The following is a 9,766-nucleotide window of genomic DNA, read 5'->3' on the forward strand; positions in this document are numbered from 1 at the left end:
TGGACTATGAGTTCTCATAGTCATGCTCTACCTGTCATACTGAAGCTTTGCTAATTTGAGGTTTCTATTTAAATGACCTTTAATGTGGAATTCTTAATAATAGTTTCTTAATGTTCATTAGAATAATTGATGCACTTTTCAGCTGTAAGCTCAAAACTCAGAGTGTAAACTCATTACTGACTTTTATTCCTATTAACAGATGTGTTTATATGAGTAATTTATGTAGATATAAGATATTTGTAGAATGGTGGAGAGGTAGAACCGGGGAATCATGCAATTTAGAAAAATGAAGACTAGAATTTGTGATATTCTAGAGAATAAAATATGACTGCAGTGAAAGATGAACTCCAGAATGAAAACCAGTTCTCCTGGCAGGGTGTGAAGAACATGACCCTTGTAGGTGGGATCAAAGGCTGTAGCTCAGTGTCCTGTCCAACAGCCACAACAGGGATGCCCAGAGGAAGAATGCAAGTACTGGGAAAACAGTGGTGGCATGGAATCCTCACCCACCAATGTGCAACCACAAGACTTCCAAAGCCAGAAAGTAATGTCTTATATTTAATTACTTTAATGGACTTTTCTTTTGTGAATTTGCTGTCATCAGTTTTGATTTATGAATTCATGTAAACCTTCAGTGTCCACAATGTTTAGTGGCAGAAATTAGAACTTGTTATTATATTTTGAGTGAAGAACTACCTTTTTCTTCTCAAAAGCCTATAGCTAAACTTTCTTCCACCAGAACTTGAAGACAAAGGCTTTTCTTTCACCTTTTCAATTTGGGCTTTGTGCAGATGTTTTTAATATCCCTTTTCAGCTTTTTTTTTCCAGGTGGAAGAGATTATTTGGACATGCTCTTCATGTGACCAATCTGATCTTCAGATTACTCCTTTTGGCCTTGTCTGTATCTCCACCAGATGTAGCATTCCTTCCTTGAGATGGAGAACTGGCCCTCTGGAACCTGTGATGCAGGTGCACCAGGAATTCCCAGCATGGAATCAATCTTTGCTTTGTTTGCTATTGCTTTTGTAGCAATTCCTGATGTTCAGTGCACTCTTTGGTTATCAAAAATTCATCCAATACTCACACTGAACTATTACAAAACACAGCTAGTGGGTGATAATATGTTAGATCATGTAATCTTGGATGTTACTCACCCCCGTGTGTGCTACTTTGCATTTATATCTAGACTGGATTTCATCCATGTTTTATTTCCCACTCAGTATGGGAAACTCGTCCTTCAGTTCTTCACTCCTGTTCCTCACCTTCCCTTTCATAGATGACCTTGTTATCCACAGTTTATCTAAGTGCCTTCTCCAGCTCACCCAGTGACACACTGAGCAGCACCAATGGGCACTTTTCCCTGCAAAATTCCACTTCCTTTGCTGTGAAAAGGAACTGGAAACTGCCACTCTTTGCTGCCTTTCTTTTGAGCAGGTTACACCTTTCAGGAGACCATTACCTCCTCTTCCCTGGAAGATATTCTTTCCTAAGACAAGTGGGAGGGTTTTCAGGAGCCTTTCAGAAATCCAGGTTGAATATATCAAGAAGAATATATCTTCCTCACACTCTGGTGAAGCCTTCAAAGAAATCCAGCAGTGAAAAATTCAGGGGGTCTGAGAGGGTAGAGCTGGTCATTCATGCACAGCTCCAGTCATCTTCATGAAGAGCAAGGGCTAATGATTAGCCACAATCATAATAATTTCATTATTTTAATAATTAATTAGTTGATTCTGCAAACATATAATTGCATATATTTGATTTTTTTGTTTAAAGTGGTTCTTCTAGGGGTGCAGCTGGTTAAACTGTTCCTGTTAACTGGACTCTGGAACCTCTGTGAGCTCTGTTGTCAACAAGACTAATTAGTTTTTATTGTGTTTAGCTCAGTAGATACACAGAGAATGACCCATCCTTTGCAGACTTGTGTTCTCATTTACAAATGTTACTCTCCATTTCTGCCATCTTGGTTATACACACAGAGTAGTAAAATGCAAACATAGGCCTGGTATAAAGATAACTCATTACAATTTTTACATGAAAAGCACCATTATCCCAACTAAACTTCCCAATTTTGAGGTGTGTGTGTTGATGTGAGCATAGACACAGCTTGTGATTACCTTAAATATGTGTATAGTGTATATTTATAAGCTTCACATAAGCATATATGCATTTATATCCATTAAAACCTCAGATTGTGCCTATTCTTCTTGTGCAAAGAGACTTAATGCAAAGAATCAATAGACCGTGCTTGCAGTTCCCGTTTTGCAAACTAGATAAATTAATCACCAAAAGGGATCAGCGTGCTCTGGCAAAGCCAGGATTTACACGGCAAAGTCCAGGGATTGTAGGAAAGGCAGGGCACAAAAGATGGCTGCGTTGCACCGGGGCGAAGGGCGATATTACAGGATGCAAGAAGGAAGCAAAGGCAGACCCGACACACGGGTTTGGCAGAAGGTTCCTGGAGCGGGGCTGCGGATTGTCCGCCGGCAGCTCGGGGGTGTCACCGCCCGGGACAGTGACAGTGCAGGGGGACAAAATGGAGCTGCACTAATTGCTGGAAGGTAATCATTCCTTACTGCTTTTTTTTTTGTTGTTTTTTTTGTTTGTTTTTTTTGGGGGTTTTGTTTTGGTTTTTTTACGCGAGCCTGCCAGCCGCTGCTGTTGTTACGCTTTGCAGTGCGTTGTGCAGCAGGGAAGGGGATCCGCGGAGATGGCGTCACTTTATAAGTTTCCAGATTTTACAGATCTTTTTGTTTTTGTTTTTTTTTTTTGTTGTTGTTGTTTTTGGGAGGTTTTTTGTTGTTTTGGGTTTTTTTTGTTTTTTTTTTTTTTTAGGAGAGGGGGTTGTACTATTCGTAATGCAAGTGGGCGATGTGGCCGAGATCTAAATATACCCCTGTGAAAACAGAACCCCTGAGATAGCGACACCGATAGCCGGAGGCTATTGTTAACTTCTGGGATTCCAATTAAATCCCGCAATGTTAAATATTTATTTAATTACTGTCGAGAGAGCAGGAATTCTCGTTGGCTCCACTAATGGAGTCAGAATAGTGCAATAGGGGAGAGATTTTTCTCCTGCCCCCCCACTTCCAAATCTAAATAGCTGAGTACAAGCACAGACTGAAATAAGAACACTAAGGGGAAAAAAACTTTCAGCTTTGTTTTAGGAGTTATATTTCAGTCGGGTAAGCAAACTATATTGCATGTATTTTTCCATACCATCAGCTCACTCCAAACATAACATTCCAAAGGATAAAATCTGTTATAAAATAAAACTGACTTTGTGACAGCTGAACTTCTATGTGGAGTCTAAAAATTATCTAAAAGCGCCTCGAGAATCCTAAATGTCATTCCCAAGATGTGGCGAATTGTAATTATGGTTGTGAACTATTTTAGTGTCAGTGCCTTACACAGGGCCCAGCTAAGCAGCTGGAGCATGTATTAATTTATTTTTTGCCCTTTACAGTGTTACATATGAAGGTGTTCAGACAACAATAATGCTAATTTGTTTCAGATTAGAAAAAATGTAACCAAATTGAGACTGTGTTGTTTGTTTTTTGATTTTCCTTCCTGTACTTCCTTTTAAAACGTGTCATAGGGCTGTGCTTAAAAAGTGCAAGAAAACTCATCATCAGAAAGATAGTGAGTGAGAAATGACATTATCATTACTATATTACTCTTTTATTATTTTCTCCTTTTACTGTTTTTTCCAAACACTTTTGCGTTTAGAAGATGATCCAGTTTCCTCTTTTCCCAAAAAAAAAAAAAAACCCCAAAAAAACAAAAAAACAAAAAACCCCCAAAACCAAACAAAAAACCCCAACAAAAAAAAACAAAACAAAACAAAACAAAAACAAACAAACAAAACAAAAAAAAAAAAAACAAACAAGAAAAAGAAAGAAAAAATAATTTGGTGGAAATTTTGGTAAGAGAAAGCAAATAAATTGCAACACACTGTCCAAAACCTACAGTGTTCTACACTATGCCCAAAAGCACTTTAATTTACAATAGTCATTATTATGTTTGTATATGCAGATCTTGATATGGTAGAGGAAATTATTAAACCCAACTATTTGGTCATGAGGCTGGAAAAAAAAAAAAATTGTGTCCCTAAGTCTGCCACAAAATTTAAATGCAAGTTAGAAAGGCTCAGCACTCTGTAACTTGGCGACTCCGTTGGAATTACACGCAGAAGGAGAAAGTCAGGTCCTGTCAGTTTGTACATGAGAAAAGCCTGAGTGCTCTGCACTGCCATCACTAATTGTTTTGTGTTGGGAAATCCTGAGGTGATAAAACGACTGTTAGAAAGTTGGCTTGTGAGTAATTAAGTGCAGGTCTAGCTATTAAAACCTGATTTGTTACTCATAGGTTACACTCATCCGTGTCACCTTCTCTCAAGATAGATAAACTCAGTGTTCTTTTCACTGGTCCAGGCCAAAAGTGGCAGTGTAATGAATGGGGAGATGTCAGCTCTGGGTATGGTTCACATATACACAGTGGGAAGAATTACCTTTATCATAACAGATACAGTTCCTGTAATAGACAGCTTCTGTTTCAAACTATTCCTTCCTCCTTTCATTTATTTCCAGAGGAAATGCTGGAGGAGGATGCATACTCTTCTTCATTGAAAGTTTAAAATACTTATTTTGCTCATAAGCAAAACTTCACTTCTAAAAAAAAAATTAATTTCTGTTTCAGAGTGTCTCTGTTTACTATACTCAAGCTTCTCCATAGAGTGGGTGTAACCAGGAGAAGAATTTGGCCCATGATGTGAGCTAAATTTTCAGTGCTTCCACTATTTAGAGCTCCGTTGTGCCAAAAATAGTTTTCCTGTGGTTTTGGCCATGGAGCCACAAATACAAGTTTTCAGTGCACAGTTATTGTGGATGCTGGTTCCTTCTACTGCTGCAAGAAATGGATGACAGATCTCATGACTGTGTCAGCAGATGATTATGTTGAGTGGGAGGCTGCATGGCAGATCTCCTGAATGTCCTGAAGTGAGCATGTGTCCACCTAAATGCCAGGCACCACCAAAATGGACCATGCTTGGGCTGGGCACTGGAAATCCCTAGGAAAAACTGTGAGCATGCAGGAGACAATGTTGAAGAATTCACCCAAAAATCTCCATGTTTGGCTAATAGTATGTGATGTGAAACAAATGGAGGGAAAGGAGTAAACCTTTAGGAAAGGAAGACACAATTTTGTTCATAGCTAATTTGAAGACAGTTTTCATCACAGAAAAAAGCTCATGGTGATCACAGGGTTATGGTACGTGCAAGGAGTTCACTGTGATGTCAGATTCATCATATGTCCATACTATATATTCCATCTCAATTCCATGGTCCAGCTTCTCTGTTGTCCATAGGAAACTGGTCTGGTTGTTGCAAACAGCTTTTTTCTGAGCTTAGCAGCGGGTGTCAGACTCCAGAAATTGTTCTTGTAATGCAAGGTCATATTCTGGAAATAGCTGAAAATCACTGATTAAGAAGAATGAGAGCACTGCATGTTTCTGTACTGCTGATATGATGGTAAGGGCAAGCTGGAGATGGTCCAGAAAAATAACACCAGAGGAATATTCAAAGGAATCAAACTGTTTAAATCTGTCTTTATAATTTCCTCTCTGAGAGCACTGTAATACTTTGTGTTCATCAGCTGGGACATTTTTTCCATTTCTCTGGGAAGGTTTTCACCTCATTCCAAGAAGAAGATCTGATTTATGAGTACTCTGCCCTGACCAGACTCTATCCACAGGTGTTAATGCATGGTGGTTCCCACTCTGATGTGGACTTTACACATCTTACTTTTCCTGCAGTGTCCTTTTTTCCTTTCCTAGGATTTTGTCTTTTTGTTTTTCAGCCTTTTTTTCTTGAATTATGTGTTCAGTTTTGCATCCTAAGTGACTCTCAGATCTTCTGAACTAGATATACCATCCCCAGTATATTCACAATTTTATTCTGTGGAGTGGAACTGAACTTACAAAACTTTTCCATAATTATGTCTCTGTTTCTAACATCCCTATAGATGCACCACAGCATTATTCAGCTACATGTCTCAGCCCATTTCTTCTTCCAGCCTAGGAAGAAAGGTTTGTAGCTTTAAACTTGCTGGGAAGAATATTTTAGGCTTTCCTTCACTCTGTCCCTTGGTCTACAATTCCATGGTAATGTCTCTATCTGTAGCTTCAGGAAACAAGACTCATTCTTCTCTCCCTTTCTCCAGGTGAGTTATCATGCAAGGTATCCAGAAGAGTGGCTGTAACAATAACAGGGTACTTGATTTGAGAATTAGCTCTGGGGATTCAAAGGCTGTGAGCCAGTGAGTGTAACTTTGGAGCAGCCTAAACCTCCAAAGGCCCTGTAGATAAACACTTCAATATCTTTTCTCCAGACACTAAAGGTTATTTCCATTTTCTTACATATGTAATGCAATGTACACAGCATTTGTATTGTCTTCTTGGGAGGCAGCCTCTTACCACCCCCTGTGCCTGTTCTCAGCCTGCTGTCAATTGTGGGCTTATTTAAGAGAACCAAATGGCCAGAGAGAATGTCACCTCTCTCTCCACTCTGCTTAAACACAACACTGTTTTTCTGCCTCAAAAATATACATAAAGGTATGTATAGTATGTTAGCCCCTCCTTAGCCTTTCCCACCCTGAAACTTTTCAAACAGGGATGGCATGTTCCTCACTTCACTGCCAAAAAAAAATAAATTCCTTTCTCAGCATTTCCCCCTTCCCCCATTTCTTCTCAGCTGACAGCTGTGAGAGTGGAACTTTCTTGAGCTATCCTATCCATTTCCCTCAATTCTGTTTTTAAGCTAGATTTTGTTTAAATATCTAAGCCATCTTTCACACTACAGGCTTTCTTTAACATAAAGTGACTTTGTAAATGCTTAGTGTGGGTAGAGACATGGCAATTATTTACATATATATTTATTTTTCTTTTTTAAACAACATTCCACCTTCTTCTGTCAGCAATTTAGAAAGTTGATAGAGAATGAAATTGAACAATAGAGCCATTTAAGAAGTTACAGGAAGGCCAAGGTTTTGTAATAAAGCAACTCTTTTTCAAGACTTTTTCCTTATAATTCAAACAATCTATTTGACTTTCATACTAATTCACTTCTAACCAAATAAAAATTTCATTAAGAAATACAGGAATTGTATTCAATATCTGGAGACGAAAATGAAAATAATGGAATTTAAGATAGCTCTTTAACTTCACACTTCTGATAGCTGTAGGTAGCTCTTCTGTTGGTTGTTTTGTACTTTGATCAAACTTTGAGGTTATCTCTCATTCTGACATAAACACCTACAGTAACTCAGCTTTATGGGAAGGTGTTTTTCCACCCTCATTGCTATTAGCCTGTGCACAAAGGAATCAGACAGGTACTTGTACTCCAGCTGACTTTACAAGGCAGGCCCCAAGGTATAAACATGCACAGAATGTCTCTGCAGAATCTAACATAATTTAATAATTAAAACATTCAGGTAAGGGGAAGGTTAGTAGTTGTTTTTTCCTCAGATTAACACAGATGCATGTCTGTGTGCTGGAAAATCTAGGTTTGACAGTGATAAAATAGGATCAATGGTTCTATGAGTTGTAAAATTAAGGAATATGTGAAATCACATGATATCTGGAAAATGTGTTCAAGGTGCTTTGAGTCTCCTCATTGTGCTTTTATTGAACTTGATATGTTATTAGAGCAGACCCACTGGAATGTGGCACTAGAGATCCAAATGATGAAGACCATGTATGAATAGGCAGTGGTGAAAGTGGTGTTAATTTTCCTGTGGCCCTAACACACACAGACCTGAATCATCAGACAGCCCATGTCACTTACTTTGTATTTTATCAGTCTCATTGATGACAAAGAGATCATTTGACTTCAGACATTTGGGGTTTTCCCATTCAACATTAGTCTATGACAAAATGGCACAGGAGAAAAAAAAAGGAAATCTACTTTTCAGACTGGTTATTACATTCCTTGCTACCACACTCCAGAATAGCCTCTGCATTGTGCTTAAAAATCCCTATTTTCTGAGGAGGGTGTGCCACCAACACACATATCTCAATTGCCTGTACTTTTACATCGAGAATTTTTAGGAAAACTTAATTTTGGAAACCTTAAGAGTTTTCCTTGTCTTCCCATACTCTAGCATGCACACCCTCAAGCTTTCCTCATCACTGGAACTGTGAAACCTCTGCAGCAGGAAGTGCACTGGAGCTCTGGGATGTAGATTCACCCAGCAGCATACAACTGTTTTGTAACTCCTCAACAGAGGAGAACATTTTGTTTTCTAGAGAGACATGATGGTTGGCACATGAACAACACCTAAAATGCCTGCTGCCAATTTGTTGTTTGTTACTTGGTTTATTAATTAAGTTACACAAAAGATTTGGGAAAAGGCCAACGGTTATTGTTTTGAGTTTTTTGGTGGTTTATTTTTTGTTTTGCTTTATTTTTTATTTTTTTAATCCCATATTTTGGATTGCCTGGCCAAAGCAGAACAATTGCTGGTGCAGAGATACAGAGGAGTCCCCAAAGGTTAGCTCTGTTCTGAGACTAAATTACACCAAAGCCTTATTCCTTCACTGCTGACGTGAACTTTAGTAGAGATATCCTGTTGGGCTATTAATTGACTTCTTAAAAACTTCTGTTTACATCCAAAATAATCAAGAGTCACATAGTTCTGAACCAGAAGAAAATCTCTTTAAAGCCCAAATATACTTGAAATTGAAATTTCAGTTTGGCTCATTTGATATTTTTCCCTATTTCTATCAACTTTGGTTTTTCTTGATTTTTTTTTTTTTTGCTACGTTTTACTTTTAAGTTACACAAATAAAACATAGAGTCTAACGTGGCTTCTTTTTAGTTTAATTATATATGTATTTTTATATGTATATGGAATCCCTTTTCATTACATTTGCTTCTATTTTTTTTTCCAAAAGGAATCTGATAGCACCAGATACAACTGGCACGCCACATTTCTAACTGTGGCTGAAGAGACAAAGAGACACAAATCTATGTACAAATGATGGGTTTGCCCCATATATCTGTTCCAACACAGGTTTTTTTTGAGCAGAGGAAGAAACTTTCTGTAGGAGTTTCTGTAGTTATCAGACTAGGATTGAGCTGAGGTCAGTAGTGTGTCTGAAGCTGGCCAAGTCTCCTCTGAGGAAAGCAGCCTTTGGGTTATGAAGTTCTGTCCTGTAGGAAAAGTTTCCTCTTAAAATCACTTTGTGAGCTGAAGCATGAAATACTTTCCTCTAATTGTGGATGTTCCTGTTGCCTATATAAAGTTAAATTTTTCAAAGCCATCAGAGTTCAGACCTCAACAATAGTTTGTGGTGAGTGGTTCCACCTGGTCCTGAAGAGCAGAGTTGAGTGTGGGTCAGCCTTGCATGCACTGCTCTACAGCACCTCATCTCTAGTAAGGCAAACAAGACCTGGCCAGCCCTTCCCTGCCAGGAGAGGTTTCTGCATGGACAACTGATTTTTATAACTGATTTCAGCAGGAGAAAGCACATTCTTTAGCTTTAGTGGAAATTGAGGTGTTTGGAGTTCCAAAAGTCAGTTGTCTATTGAGAGTAATTTAAAAAATGAAAACCTTCTGACATCAAGTCATGGCATGGAATCAAATTCTTCTTTAATATACCCTCATATCTAAAAATTCACTCAGTTAAAAATGACAAGAAACACTTGTGCCTGCAGTATGCTCAACCAAGGTCAGACATTGCTGTGGCATGCTGGACATGTTTTTGGCCCAG

This window comes from Erithacus rubecula (genome assembly GCF_903797595.1).
Source record: "Erithacus rubecula genome assembly, chromosome: 16".
NCBI classification, from domain to species: domain Eukaryota; kingdom Metazoa; phylum Chordata; class Aves; order Passeriformes; family Muscicapidae; genus Erithacus; species Erithacus rubecula.